The sequence below is a fragment of the Cynoglossus semilaevis genome, chromosome 20 (genome assembly GCF_000523025.1).
Source record: "Cynoglossus semilaevis isolate Cse_v1.0 chromosome 20, Cse_v1.0, whole genome shotgun sequence".
Classification (NCBI taxonomy): Eukaryota; Metazoa; Chordata; class Actinopteri; order Pleuronectiformes; family Cynoglossidae; genus Cynoglossus; species Cynoglossus semilaevis.
Window position 1 is genome coordinate 11646352 of NC_024326.1, and position 16352 is coordinate 11662703.

Consider the following 16352-nt stretch of genomic DNA (forward strand, 5'->3'; position numbering starts at 1 on the left):
CTCTTCAGAGAGAGAGAGAGAGAGAAAGGGAGAGAGAGAGAGAGGGAGTGGGGGGGCGAAAAGGGGGAGGGAGTCAGTTCGAGCAGGCATAATTGCCGGAGTAGGTCACTGTTTGTATGCGACGTCGGAGAAAGCCAAACAGATGACGGTGAAACACACAACAGAAAGTCGGACAACATTATTGAAAAAAGAAGCAGAAAAAAAGGAGCCCGACTCCTCCATCCTCGGCTCTGACGTCCAGCTTTTGGCAGATATGAGCGGTTTCTCCTCCAGCATCCAATCACCATGAACGAGCTGAGCTGCCGTGGACTCTAAGCCGCTGCTGCCCAGTCAGGAAGAAGAAAGAAGAAAGGGGGGAAAGCGACCGGAAAACAATGCTGCGGCTCAGCCGTGTGCACTGAGCCGAAGTGAAGATCTTCATTTTTGTTATTCCAAAAATCCTGCATCATCTTTTGACACTTCTGCCAACATCCAGGTCTGCGCAGTCAGGGAAACGGTAAAGCAGAGTCAGTTTGTGCGCTGAGGGAAGAGGAGGAGAGGGAAGAGGAGGAGAAGGGTTTGTGCGCCTGGGATGAAATCAGTCAGAGAGTGTTTGTGAATGAGAAGAGCGCGGTGACATTTGCTACAGCGTAATCCGGCAACATTGTTCTGTGATGGTGATGATGGTGGTGGTTTTAAAGTAGTGGATTTGTCTGCAGCGCACAGGAGATCACAGGAGAGCGGGAGAGAGAGAGAGAGAGAGAAATGATGTTTGGTGTTTGGACTGATCTTCTGGGCTGGAGCTTCTTGGCTCGGAGGCACTACGGCAGATACTTAAAGTGAGATAAAGTAGCACTTGGTGTGATTGGTGTGTCACATTAACGTCGCCTTAATCAATGCGACTCCCTCGTCAACACAAACTGTACAACATGATTTACGGTAACACATGCCCGACGTTAATTGCGCAACTATTTCCTCATGAATGTGTGTGTGCGTACGTGTCTGATATAGCTGTACTTGTGGGGACATTAATGAAATACTATTGGGTTGGGTTTAGAATTAAGATCAGATTTAAGTCTGGATGAGGATTAGGATTAGGCTTGTATTTGTTGTTGATGTCTTAGTGTCTGTGTGAGGTCCTCACAAGGCACAAAAAGCTGTGTGTGTGTGTGTCTAAACCTTTATTTAAAACTGTACAGCCACCTTTAGTTGTTTTTTTATTACAACATAAACAGGTTTAAATTAGTTTTCCTCCAAAGTTAATATTAAGAGCTTGGACTGAGATGTTGGATGGTGGTGTTGTGGTCGGGGGTTTCACCTAAGGCAGTGTCTTAAATTAATATTGACCTGTTAGTTAATGTATGTAAGTCAGGTAAAAATGGCCAGAGTGTAGAATGCTTTCATGGACAAAGACACAAAAAAAGAAACAGTTCTATTTGTTCAGTCTCAGACCAGCATTGACCTGGTACAGATACAGCATCAGATTTAAAAAAAAAAAAAAAAAATTTCAGGGACACATTGGTGGCAGTTTGCATCAAACTCTTGACCTTCTGGTCAACCTCTACCCACTGCTCCAAAGCCGTTTCCTTTTACCATTCTGAGGTGTCCTTAATGTAATGTCATGCAGCATCTGGACAAATGAACTACAGTCACAGCAAAACAGCAATGAGTTATGAACTAACGGAGTGACTTCCAGTGGGATTCAGAACAATAGAGTCCACGGCCTCATCATGGCGCAGGATAAGACTCTCACACTAAAACAGCTACGACCACTTTCTCTGCAGAGCCTCTGTGTTATGTTCCCATTCACCTGGGAACGTTAAAGAAGTGACACTGTTGTCTCAGTAAAAAAAATGAAATAGGCCGGTAATAAGATTACTGCTGAACACGGCGTCTGCCTGAGAGGGGATATAGCAGCCAGCCTGTTTACATGACATTAGAGAAAGCTGAATATGAATTCTCATCGTCAGATACGGTGTATATTAGCTCGACTCCACAGTACAGTTGGCAGGAAGTGCGGTGAAGCAATATAAATACAAAATAAGTCCTCTCAGTTACGTTTGAATGGTCCAGAGGAAGTCAAAAAGTTCTATAAAAAAATTGTACATATACTTTTTAAAATATTTTCGACACAGACTGGACCTCTAGTCTTTGACCATGAATCTGAACTCGTCTGAAGGACTAAAATCCAGTTCCTTTCAAATAATTTTTCTGTTATTTAAAAAAAAAAAAGACTAGCTGAAGCTGAATCAAAACCTTCAACAAATGCATCAGGTTTCATTCAAGTTTTTTTTTTAATTTTTTAAAGGTTTAAAAACAAAAACCCGATCATAGTTCAGTGCTTGACAAAGGTATAATGATAATAATAACAGTCAAAGCGGTTGGAGAAATCTGAGAGATGTGTCACGGCCGTTTGAAGGAGTTTTTTTGTACTCACCACATATGTCCATTTGCAGCGACACCGCCCGCTGTCTGTGTTTTTCCCTTTTGCTTTAAAATCAGCTGCAACAAACCTAGATGAAAGAAGAAAATAAACATGTTTAGGAGTGACCAAAAAACCCAGATGATGGCAGTGTTGCGACTCAGAGGATGCAGAGTTTGAGCTGAGTGTCTTTGATGAAAGGATGTCTAAGCGTAAGGCAATTCTGAACAAGCTGGGGGGGGGGGGGAATTGCAAATGGGAAACAAAGAAGGTCAAAAAATGCCAGAAGTGGTTCAACAATAACCCACGATACTGTAGGATGGTAAATAAATCAATTCCCCTGATGGGTCCATATACTGAGACAAGGACTGTAGTCCAATTAAAAGCTACAGTCAGGCTAAAAAGAGCGTTATATTCCCCCAGAATGAGGAGTCTCCACACATCTCCTTCCCTGTTGGTAATTGCTATTCTGCACATGACGCAGTGTGAAGCCAAACATCGGGCCCCTGGACAGGACCTCGTTTGTTTAACTCAGAGGATGCAGTGTGGGATCTGCACGGATCCGTGAAGACAAGCTCTTACTTCTTACGCCTGCAGAGATCTTTAATTTTTCATTGGCTCATGTCTGTCAGACAATGAAGACTGAAATCTCTCCTGGCTGTAATTGTGCAGCACCCGGCCTGACGACGACACAGGCAGATGGCAGCGGTCGGCTGAAATTGAAAAGGAATGCATGAGGAAAAAGCAAAACTGATTACTTTCCACAGTTTGATTATTTTCTCTCCTTGTGCAACGCCGCGCGGCTAACAATGGTGGCGACACGGCAGAGTGTTATACATGCAAACATCCGACATTCATCATCGACAGTCAGCAGGTGTCGACACTCACCCGGCATTATTTATGAGAGTTTGATGACGGCAAACCCAACAGTGAAACTGTAAATGCATCGTTGTATATGTGATGGAATGAGCAACTGTGACCACATGGATTTCATTTCACTCTCAAACCCACACACACACACACACTGCTGTGACTCTGAGTCACACTTCTAAATGAATGGTAATAAAAAGGAGTGATGGTTACAATTCCGATTCACTCATCTGAAACATTGGTGGAAACACGCTAATGCAACGGCTCAGAGAGAAAACAAGATCAAATTCTGAGCCCTTCATGTGAGCTGGTTCTGTGAGCAGAACTGTTCCACTACTCATTCACGAAGTCATGCCATTCCCCTCCATCCATCATCCTGGGACCCGTCTGATCTCACACATCTGCAGCGCTGGGAGACAACAGTGTGCTGAGCAACTACAGTGTCCTCTGAGGGGAATTGTTGAGACTTTTCAGCCAATGAAGGGCGCACAAAAGAGGTGGAGAAGAAGTAGATCACTGATGGATGGAGTAGGTGGAGATGAGTGTCAGGGCTGATGCGTGATTGGAAGAATAACAGCGAGAGGAGAAGGAAAAGCTAAGGAGACAGTGATGAGACTTGTTACGGTGTGTGGTTTGAAGAGCGGAGGCCGAAGTGAAAACAGCAGAAGATGAAGATTTGTGTGTGTTTTTACTGGCAGTGACCAGAAGAGACAGGATTAGAAACCACCACGGATGGAGAAGTTTGAAGATGGAGAACTCAGGTGGAAAACGGTCTGGACATGTGCTGATCGGGCGATCATAGAGACGTCAGCCAAAAAATGTTGGTGAGGTGAAGCTGCCGGGCGGGAGAGTAAGAAAGAGGCCCACGAGGAATTTTCAAGATGAAAGATGTCATTGGTAACGATACGAGCCTCAGTGACTCCATACACTCATGTTTATGTTTGAAAAAGTACGGGTGACTGTACTCAGTATCGACAAATGAAAATAGTTGGACTTGTATTGGTTTGTAAAATAAAAAAAACACGAAATCTAAAAAGAGAGCCACAGAAAGAGTTCATTTATAATCTCCTTAGGAAATCCTTCAGATTTAACAACTTCTACTCCAACTTTTCTTCTCTCTCTCCGTCTATAGATTCCTGTCAGTTTTGGTGTTTGTTGTTATGGACCAGCCATGTGGTTAAATAAAACTTTACAATGCAAACAGTGAAGAAAACCTTCCTGGATGAAAAGCCTGTTTAAAAAGCACGACCAAAAGGTAACGGGTCGAAAGAGAGTCGTGAAAGTTGACATTTTTAATCCTATGCAAAGGCCAACTTATTTCCCAGAATAGCTGTAGGAATTAAGAGGTAGATCCGTGAGTCTCTGCTTCATTATACCCCACAGTATTACTACTGAATGATAACCACTCTCACTAATTCAGTTTAATGTCCAGAAACTAGCCACTCATGCTTCTGTTAAAGTTCGTTGGATTATTGGTGACTCTGCTATCACTATCACACCTTTGAATGATGACAGATGAAAGAAAACAATTACCCAGGGATTAAAAAAAGACAGCGATGACACATCTGTCAAGTAGAACCACGCAGTTCTATATGAAGCTGTGATAGGGAACCAAAAACAAAACAAAAAAATCAGGTGTAGAACAAAAGAGGAAAAAATGTATGTTGTTACATAACTCTCATCTTCACCTGCCTTTTACAACACTAAAAATAACAGTTTTTCACCCACTGGTGTGAATGTTGGACCATCTGCAGCAGCAGAGTTAGATCAACAGTAACTGGTAAAAAAAGAAAGGAAGAAAGAAAAATGAAAGAAAGAACGAAAAAGAAAGAAAGAAAGAAAGAAGGAAAGAAGGAAAGAATGAAACAGTGTTCATATAACGTGTGATAAAACAATAATAATTATTGGCTGGAAAGAAAGAAACAGTGTTCATATAAAGCGTGATAAAACAATAATAATTATTGGCGTGTTATTGGAGGAGAGGCCTTCACGTCCTCCGTCAGACTCATCTGTGATCTGGCCGAGAGAACAATGATCACTGATGAAAATGAAGGGAATTCACTCACTTCCTCTGCTGCTCCAGCCTACTGTCACACACACAGCACAGCTGCTGTGAACACAATGGCTGTGATCACGTCCATCATCCGCCCTTGACAATTACAGCAAACGGGGGAGCCTGTGAAAAAAAAAAGGTAAAATTGTCATTTGAAAAGAAATGACAACGGAACCTGTCAGGTGATTTAAAAATAAAAGGGTGGTGGGGGGGGGAGTAGTTAAATGTCAGGTGTGTGAATGCTGACACGGTGAAAAGTAGGAAACACTGACACTTCCATTTCTCAAAGTGACAAAACCAGAGGTGGAAAAAGTACAAAAAAGAAAAAACTGTAAATAAGTCAAAGTATCTTTACTTTGACTTAAACTTTACACAAGTAAAAGTAACCATTTTAAAATTTACTTTAAATCCAATTTGCAACTAGTTGTTTTTAATCAACTATTTAAATAACAAGAGGCGTTCAATTAACGCAGCTTGTTTTTGACACATTTCATTTTTCACTCAGTTACGGGTTCTTTTCTATTGTGGCGAAGTCAAATACTCGAGTCGAAATGTACTTAAGTTGAAAAAATAAATCACCTATTCCCGAAAACTACCTAAAACATTACAAACCACTCACAGAAACTACTCAGTTACAGTAATGCCGGTAAATGTAATTCGTCACGTTTCACCTCTGGACAAAAACTCGTGACAAAAGTGCTGCTGGAACACGATTTAAAATCCGACATGACTGCAGTGCACGGCCACAGAGTCGGGATGATTACTGTTTAAAGTAAACAATAACCACTGTGTCAGAGGGAAATTGGCTTCAGTCTTATTTATGTGCAGCCTCTCTGTAAAAAGGCCGTCTCAGTTATTAGCTCATTATGTTTGAACGACACAGTGCAGAACACGCAGTGTCTGGAACTGTAAAGTAATAAGTTTCACAGGGTTGAAGGAAGGGTTGACAAAATGTCACAGTATTGATTACCAGGCAGGAGATTATGAAAAATGTTGGTGATTAAAAATAAATTAGGCTGAAGGTGGGAATCACTGGTCATCAAAACAACAAACAGTTCACTGACTGCTAATGGTTTACTTTTTTAGATATTTATTTGGCTTAAGGCTAGATATTGTATGTTGTAAAATTTAAGATTTTTCATTTTTAAAACTTAAATCCAGGATCAACTCTTAACTCAAACTTTTTTTAAATTTTATTTTTGCTACTTGTTGGCTAACTTTTAGCCATATGAATGGTTAATGTTAGCTACACTATGATGACTAACCATAACTTTGGTGGTATCTTGCCCTCTGGCTCTGTATCTTCTCTTTGTATTTTTTATTTTTGCAAACGTTTTTGCAGTTACACTTATCATTGAGCTATTTTGGGTTATTGTTGACTTGCTTTTTGTGTATTTATTTAATTTTTTGCCCTTTTAACCATTAGCTTTTATTAAATTTTTGGTCAATATTTGTCTAATCTTGTGCATGTGATGCTCTATTTCAGCTACCTAAAAATTACTGGGTTATTGTTTTGTGATGCTCTATTTCAGCTACCTAAAATTACTGGGTTATCTGTTATTGTTTTTCTATTTTGTGGCAGCATCATTTAACACCACCATTCATGCAGCTAAGAAACTACAATTCATTCAAACAAACAAAGATTATGTCATAATCTGTAAACATGTATTTACCGTCTACTCCATATCAAAGAGGGAGACAGGTTATTTACTAAAGCCGATCTCTAACAATGACATGTACTTATTGTTTGGTGTTTAGTTGTTACCAATCGCACTTCAAAGAAGTAAAGAATACGCCGACCTTTGCAAAAATAAACTGTTGGTTCGCCTTCAAAAGGTGCATTAAGTTCAACACGGAGAATCTTCACAAAAACTGGGTTTCTCTATTGACTCATGGCTCGTGAAAAATTCATAAAGGCCACATTATTAAGAAGTGAAAGCCCAAAAGCACAGAGGTCATCAATTATTCACCAACAACAAAAATTCAACAGTTAACGTGACACTAAATGCTTTAAAGTATCACTTTCTTATTACACCCTAACATTTACAACGTGACGCCGCTTTCACACGTGCGCCGTAATTCCTGCCACATTGTCTCCATGCATAAAACATGGGGGTGTTTTAAATTCATCCATTATTTACACAGCTGTTTAGCGGAATGAAGAACAGACTTAATAAGAGAACAAAGAAAAGCATCAGGCGACAACGGGAATTTAAAGTCTGTATTTAAACCTTTAGAAATGACGACGGCGACCGCGATGGCGACAACGAAGGTGACGAGGGCTGCTGTAATCACCACTCCTGGACTGAGAGCATGAAGTAAATCTGGTGTGGAGAATGGATATTGATTATGCATTCATCCGGCTGCCACCGCGCTCTTAGCTCCAAATTATCAGCTACAAGTCAAAGTGAATGGCAGCAGTTACAGCAAAGCAAGAACCTGTTGACAGCAAATGGATGTTCACGGTCATTAATAATCACTGGTGTGGTTGGAGTAACAGGTCGACAAAGAGTGCCTTCATATTTAACTGGATGTTTACATAAAGAAATTAGTCTTTAATTTTGTTGCTGCGTTTCTGTCTTAGTGCTTTGGTGGTTTAAAAAAACACACCCACTTGTTGCTGCGTTTCTGTCTTAGTGCTTGGGCGATCAGAAAAACACACGCATAGAAGTTTATACAACTCTTACCCAACCAGAGGTATGCAGACCCCTAGTGGTAGCCAAGGGCTTTGCTATGTTTAGTTATAATAATAATTTTCCAAAGCTTATCTTAGTGTTAAATTTAGTATGTCATAAAAATACAAAAAATGCAAAAATGCAAAAAAAAACATCAAATATCAGGTAAAAACAACTGCAAAATTCATCAAAAAGAATAATTATCCTTAGAGCCAGATGGTAAAAACAGTACTTTGGTCAAATTGCTGCTCTGTCTGTATGAATACGTCACCCTGTTGACTTCGTTCATATAAAGTAGCATCTAAAACCCTCCGTTATACACGCTCTATGACAGAAGCTCCACCAGTGTCATGTCAGCTCTGACCGTTTGGCTCTGTTTAGGCTTCAGTATTTTCTCCATATCAATAGTGTTTCAGCTCCTGTCCCAGCAGCTTATCAGGTTAAAACTCCTAAAAAGGCAAAGATTTACTGGGTTTGTCCAAGCGTAGGGAGATGGACTGAGGGGTTTGGACTAAACGCTCCACTGGGAATCAGTGGGAGGAAGAAGAAATGGGAATCAGTGGTAGGAAGAAGAAACTCCTGCTGCTGCTGCTGCTAAGAGGTGTACTCTGTTCAAGCTCAGTCTGACAGGTAACTTACTCACACGCAAACCGGGTCCAGACACACAACAAACCACGCAAACTCCTTTACTTTGTATCTCCTCACTGCAGACATTCACAAATGTAATCCCCCAACTCTTCCCACAACATCTGTTTTTCACACTGAAAATCAATGTGTGCCGAGGCCCAGCAGGACACAGTGGTAGTCGGAAAAATAAAGAAATCAATGGTGGCTTATTAACTGAGCAGAGCTTCCTATGCTGTTGACACAAACACACACACACACACACACACGAGTGTGTAGTTGAATCAGACTTGCAGTGTGACAGTGAATGATGATTGCTGCTGGCAGGATGTGCGACTGCATAAGTGTGTATCTCCCTGTGCTTGTGCGCGCGTGTGTGCGTGCGTGTGTGCCACTCACACTGCTTGTCCCTGATTTTTCTCCGAGGCTGGTGCTTGTGCACAAGTGCTACTTTTATATATACAAACGCGTGCCCTGCATGTTTAACAATGCGCGTGTGTCTATGTGCCGCGGCCGTGCACGCAGGAAACCATCGCTCAAAGTCAGTGTGTTGCTCTATGGTTAGTGCCCCAGCCTTCTCCTTGTGCCTTGGCCTCTGTCTATTTGTGGACCAAAGGATACTGCCAGACAAGTGATTTAGAACCTGTCAGTCAGAGCAGAAGGACGAGGGATGAGGAATGAAAGAGGTCAGATATGAGGAAAATGATGGAGGATTTCTGAGCAGCAGTGAAAAGAGCAGGAGGGAGGAAAAAAACACAGGAGGCAGAGAGAGAGAGAGAGGGAGGAAAAAAATATTCCAAACTGGAGAAAGAGAGTCGGACTGAAAGAGAATTTACGATTTAGCTCTGGGACATCACATAGCTCAAGTCCGTGTAAGCAATTTTCTGGCGGGAAGTGACAGCTTCTATTTCACTGGAGCTGTTTGCCTAACACCAGCTCACAGGCGCGGCACTTGGCCTTCAGGCCCCGCAATCAGACCTTCCCCTCATCACTGGAGTTACCATAACAACCAATGAGGCCGACCTGCACCTGATGGCAGCGAGGGGATGTGAACTCTACCTCCGCCTGCAGCACTTTGCTGTCTGCTGCATCTCGCTGCCATCTCTCCTCAGGAGAAAAAAAAAGATAAAATCAGAGTGGCTCCGTGCGGTGAATTGTCTCTGCTGTGAATGTTTGGCTGTGGCTGTCGTTGTTTAAGGAGTGAAAAGGCAGCAGTGTGTGAAGAGCGGAGATACAAATGTAATTCTTAAGTATACAAAAAACACAGGCTTAAAGTGGATCTGAAGCCGGGAGAGGAAATGAGTTTTTAACAGATGTTGTGGGGTTGTTTTTTTTGTTTGTTTGTTTTGGGTTTTTTTTTTCACAGCAAGGAATAAATTTCAGGAGGAAATTGGATTATTTCCGAGACAAAGTCCTGATCCGGTCTGTCTTTGAACCACTAAGAGTAAAGTCAGCTCTTTTGCTCGAAGAGTAAAAGCAGAAGCAGAAGTGACTGTGGCGACATTATTCTGAGCTGAAGCATCTTCAACAGAAGAACCTGCAGACTTTGGGTATTTCACAGATGATGGGGCAGAGGAAATTGCCCCATCTCAGCTACACCTAAACCCAAAATAAAGTCAGGATTTGCTCAGTGCATCTCTAAGACTGCGCCCCCTGTCAGGTCCAGGACCTGACCTGATGTTGCTTCATGAATGCAGTCGACATACTGTACAACAGCGCGCACACACACAGACACACACTGTGTAACATAACTGCCAGATCAGAACTGTCCAGGACAGACAAGTTTTCCCAGGCTGACTCTCTGGGTCACTGACAGGTTATTTGTTCGTGTCCCTGGTTAACGAAAACTGAGACTCTGGATTTTAATGGTGTCTAACCATCACCTCAGACTCAGCTGACCCCGTGTCTGTCCAGAGAGCGCGTGCATCCTGAAGCAAATGAAAGCTGAAGCTGAACAGAGCGGGCGTGTGATGAGGAGTTTATTAGATTTCCCTTTGACATCGGTCGGCCGCCACATGAACCATCAGGTCTCTGCAGCCGCTGTCCCTTCACACTCTGCCCGTCAGAGTCAACAACAGCCGGCTCTAATCGTACTGTTTACATGTTGTTTTCTTCTTATCCTCCTACTTCTCCTCCTCCTCCTCCACACTGCCAGTGCAGATAGTTTTACTGCTGACCTGCTTTTTTTTTAATCCAACACCGAGAGCAGCTCAGCTAACCAGCATCTGATTGTGCAGATTACGCAGCTTCCATTGAGGATTATGGAGACTGAAATGAACAAATTGACCTCTTAGACACAGAATTCCACATCAGCATGACACAGACAGAGGCGCGGTGAAGGCAGGCTGATTACGAGATAGCGCAGAGCAGAGTAAGCAGCTATATTTTTCATCTTCGTCCTGTTTTTTTTTTTTCTGTTTACAGACCCTGAACACTCCATAAGGTTGTTTCTGTCTCTGTGTTTCATCACTCAGAACGTGTGCCATTATTATGTCCAAAAAAACACTGAAATGTCACAGCCATTTTCTCTACCTGGCAGGGTGTCATTTGCATTGATGTTCGTCTCCAACCGTAACAACAAATGACAAACAACAAACAACACACGCCGTGTTCTGCATTTCCTCATATTCTCAGCTGGTGTCTTTTTTTTTCTCCCCTCTTCTCTCCTCCATTCTGACACTTTTCAAATAAGCCAAAGCCATTTAAAAGTCATCACACCGTGAAAGTAACAAAAACTCAATGACAGAACTAGACGCTATTCAAAATTCAATTTTTTCCCCTCTCTCTTTTCCCCTACAATGGAAATACATAATTTCTCTTCACGCTTGTTTGGAGAGCTGCGAGGAGGAAATTAGACGTGCTCCTGTTAATAAGTGTATCGGCGCTTTTCTGCAGAGAGGAGGCGACAGAAGAGCTTATGTGGGTCACATTGAATTAATCTGGCTGATTTCTTATGTGCTCTAAATGAAACAGACAGTAATGGGGCCGGGGGTTGGGCAACATATTTTTCGCAGTTTTCAGAATTACTATTTAACATTTTTGGCTTAATGTGAATCAAGTGGTATGAAAGAGAGAGAGAGGGAGACAGAGGGAGAGAGAGAGCAGGCTGGTGTAAAAGAAACTAAGAAAAACGGGTCAGAGAATTACAGAAAAAGTCAATGAAAGATGTATGATTATGGAAGGAAGGTTTTTTAAAAAAAAAAAAAAAACTGCCCTCAGGTCATGTCATAAATAAACTGCTGTTTCTGCTTCTGTACACCAGGGGTCCCAGGGCGTAGAGAATAAAATTAATTCTCACTAAAATGCAAACAGTCTGGGAGCACGGAGATATATTTTAAAGAATAACCAGACTCTCTCCCACTTATCAAGAGGCTTGTCAAAATAAAAGTCTCTGGAGTCTTTAGAAAGACTTCCTGTCATCTTCCCTTTAAACTTCTTCTCCTTCTTATCTTCTATGTTTTCCTGCTCCTCTTCAGCTCACTGCCTCCTCTTCTCTCCCTTCCAATGATTCCTTTCATTATCGCTCTTCTTCCAATACTTCTCCATCATCTTCTCTTCCTTCTTCTCCATTTTGTCATCTTCTTCGTCTCTCCTGTTTTCTTACCTTTTATCTACCTCTAACATCTTTTTTCCTCCTTGTCTACTATTACTTCTCCTTCTTCCTTTCCCTCATTCCCTTCACCTACTTCTTCTTTGCTCTATTCTTCTACATTTCTTGATATCACCTCTCCCCCAGTCTCCTTCTTTTTCTCCTCCTCCATTATTTTCCCTTATTTTTGTCATTTTTAATTCTGATTTAGAAGAAAAAAGACTATTTGCTGACGCTCAGTACCTACGATAGTTCCTAAAACAAGTGATTTCCACAACAAATGTGAAATAACTTTTGTTCAAAAACATTTATAAAGTCATATAACCTTGTAAGAAAACAAACACATGAGAGTATTTTCTGGCAGTCCTGCCTCCACAGCTTTAACATCCAATATTCCTCCGTGTGTCTGCACTGTTACTAATGGCCTCTCTGGCACTAAAAAGACTAGACCGAGTGATTTTACTGTTATAGGAAATAAATGGCTGGTCTGGGGCCACATTACCCCCTGTTTCCTTAAGGGATGCTTCCCTGAGATAGATTAAAGCCTGGTAAAGATAATAGATATGCAGTGAGCATCTGAGCCCATGGGAGAGTGGGGGGAAAAAAACAGCAGAAATATTCTGTTGTCGTATCATTAAATCAGTTCAGGTAGTTGCTAATGAATGCTGTAGGAGTTACTTTCGTAACTTACACTTCAGAAAATGTTTAATTTAATTTATATCTACTCAGGCAAATTACATACTACACTGTAAAAGCAAATGTGTCCAAAGTCTGGCCCCCGGGTCGATCCAGGCCCTGCGACTGGTTTTGTATGGTTTAATGGTTTTATCTTCTTTCACGCTGCAGCAGTGGTTGCACCGCTCTCTGTTCGCAATAGTCATGACTTCAGAGTCTGGTGAGTGAGGAAAAGACAGATATTCTAATGTGGCCTGATTCTAATGTGGTGGAATTTCCAAAATGTCCAATTTTCCCCAGTGTTGTCTGGATTAAAATGCATGAAATGTTCAAGACTGGGTGGCTTGCATTTAATTACTCTGCCATTTGAACAAAGCCAATTGTTATGCACCAAATAAATTCATTAGAATTCAAAGCTCTTTGCGCACACTTTGATGAAGACCCGAGTATTTTTGAGAGGACACGTTGGACCTCAGGTATTTTTTTTATACAGTTAGAGCCAGAGTCTGTCTTGAACACGGTGAGGACACTTCTGTCTTAGAGCTTTTTACAGGATTGGGGAGTAATTAGAAAAACTGTGAAGAGCAGGAACGTACCTCCAGAGAAGCTGGACGCAGGGGAGAACGGTGGGAGAGAACGCCGTCTGCAGACTGAGAGGAGAGGAGGACTGAGGGAAATAGAGAACAAGAAAAAAATATATAAAAACTGGGAACACACAGGAGGAATATAAATGATTTCAAACTTGTTATGAAACAAAAAGTCCACAAATGGTGGCACCTAATGGGTTTCATTCTGTGTACAAAATATGAGCTTTAAATGGTCTATAAAAAATATCAGTAATACATGTTATTAATATTTCTCCAACATCAGGTTTTCAAGTTATTTCAGGAGCAAATTAAATGTTTCTGTCCTTTTTCACTTTTTAAGCCATAGACAATTACTACTGCAATAACATAAGTCTGTGTTCATACTAACAATGATGTCAAGAGTTCAAAGAGTGTAAAAGATCTCTCTGGTGCATGTATTCCTCCGTTTCCCTCTTGGTATTTGACGTATATACATAAAAAAGAAAAATAATTCCATATATTTTTTTTAAGACCTGGTGGTTTTTGTGGTTTTACATCAATGATGTAAAACAGTAAAATACTCAGTGACTTCTAAAAACACAGAGAAAACATAGGACATAGTCAAACGACACACTGGAGAATCACAGGAGGAACAGCCATCCCTCGGGTATTTTTACATAATCTACTTTTGGCCTCGCTGGGAAAAAAACTATGAAATTTCTCACTGGTGCAAACAAGCAGAGGCAGTGAGGCATGAGTTAATCTGTTTGTTCTCTCATGCCTGCCTCTCTGCCGCAGCACCAGGGCCAGAGCTGGGCACTGTACAGAGGATTTATACTTTTATGAGTAAACACTGGTCATCTGTCCGTTCAGGTTTCCACGCTACGCCGACTTCATTTCTATGATCTGCTCCACCGCTTCTACTGTTTATTCCTGTGCTTCTTGTTGTGTTTCTTTTCAGGGTGTCAGGCAGGAATTTCTTCTTCTTTTTTTTTTTGTAAAAACAAAATAAATAAATAAAAGCTAATTTCCATTGGAAAAAAACTCCTCAAAGCTGAGTTTAAAGCTATTACGGAAGTGAAAACATCTTCCACATTTGTTTAACCAACAGGGAACTGTTTACCTTTGACTGTGGTTAAAAACAAGGGAGCATCAACCACAGGTAGTTTGTCTGTGGAGTTCAGTCTTTTGTGTTCAAGTATTGTACATTGGAAACTCCACTACAAATTTATAAAAAAAAAAAATTTATAACCTTTATATAAAAGTACACACTTTATTACTGTTACCATTTCATAGATTTTAACACTGAAAGAAGAAAATTCCCTGAAAAATATATTTTACTATAATGGGCCATAGGTCGTATTTTGTCTGTATAAATGTACTTGTCACTGATTCTGATTGAATTGGATGAAAACGCTGTTGAGAATTTCATCTTTGAACTTAGAAAGGTCCTTAGTTTATGTAAAAATTAAAAATAAATAAATAAACAGGAAAAGACACGGGCAGAAAGTGTTTCATACCAGAGTCTGAGGTTGGACCAATGGGACGGCTGCTTGTCCAGCACATGAAGAAGGAGGATGACGTCGTGGCTGCAGCGTGGCACACTGGATGTACGTGCGGTCAGCGGTGCAGGTCGACAGACTCGCTGTGACATTTGAGCCTGTGTTGCTGCGCTTCTCCATCGCTGCAGTGTCTCCATTAGATTCACTGCCACAGTGGATGAAGGCTGCAGTTCTGAAGTGGTTCTGCTGTTGTATCAGAGTGGATCTCAGGTCTCTGCCATGTTGGAGCTCGCGCACACACAAACGCACACACACTGGAGCAGAACGATACATGTTCCTCCTGAAATTGAAGTGGGGAAAAGTACACGGTTGAGTTGCTCCATGATGGGTTCATATCAGAAGAACATGTTTCTGTGAAAGAACAGCAACTATCAGCCGACACTGATGTGGGTTTTTTTTTTTTTTCCAACATAAAAGGATTAGGGTTTGATGCCTCCGGAGATGTTAGGAAGGTAATTTCATTTTGGAACTAACAGTGTAGTCCAAATAAGTCAGAGATTCTGACAGCGAACGGCCATTTCAATATCTTCACTGCCCGGAAATGAAATGTTCAAACCATCAGTCGGACTGTGAATGCAATCCCATTCAACACATTTATGGTTTTTACTAAGTTTCTGTTGGTTACCCAACAAACTTAGAGCTAATTCTAAGCTACTGTGTTTGTCCAAACTCAACCCATTTCAGCAGAACAATTCTTGCCTTTGGGCAACATTTAGAAACCTTTACATTTTTCAGCAGAACAATTCTTGCCTTTGGGCTAACATTTAGCAAACAAACCTAAAGATGCTTTGGATTTTCTGACAAACTTGAGCTAACCGCTAGCAGCCATCTTTGCTAACTTTAGGCTGTTTTTCTGTTGTTGTTTTATTTTATTTTTTTCAGCAGCTAATTTTAGGTTGACTATAACTTTTTGGACTTTACTAGCATGGTTGACATTTACTTCATGTTTATTTTAGCTTTCACAGATTTTTTTTTTCCCTGAACTTCAGCTTTTTGTTTACAACTTTATAAATAGTATCACCTCCATGACAAAGACTTGGCAGATGTTTGTGCCTCAGTCTTTGAGGAGAATGTTGTGCGTTGAAATTCACCTGAGGAAAATATTTATAAGGTGACAAACAGAGCAGAGACAGTAATGTCAATAGAACACGTAGGACGTAGGCGTGGGCGCTTCACCTTTGGAAGCCATTATTAAGAACACAAATTACAGGCACTTCCACGCCGGCTTCACTGACACTCTGTCCATTTTCAGTGTCTCTATCTCTTCGCAGCACATGTGTCTCTGCCTTTCAGAGAGACAGACAGAAAGAGGCAGACTGAATGTGTTTGTGTATATG

General features: G+C 41.2%; 1 protein-coding gene across 1 annotated transcript in view; it reads left to right on the plus strand.

The window, feature by feature from the left end:
* The first annotated feature begins 42 nt into the window (after positions 1-42).
* The window catches only part of lrrc24 (leucine rich repeat containing 24), a 23698-nt gene continuing 7388 nt past the window's right edge, over positions 43-16352 (plus strand). The window contains exon 1 of the mRNA XM_008334720.3: positions 43-496. The gene's annotated coding sequence lies outside the window, so the exon portion shown is untranslated. The remainder of the gene's footprint in view (positions 497-16352) is intronic.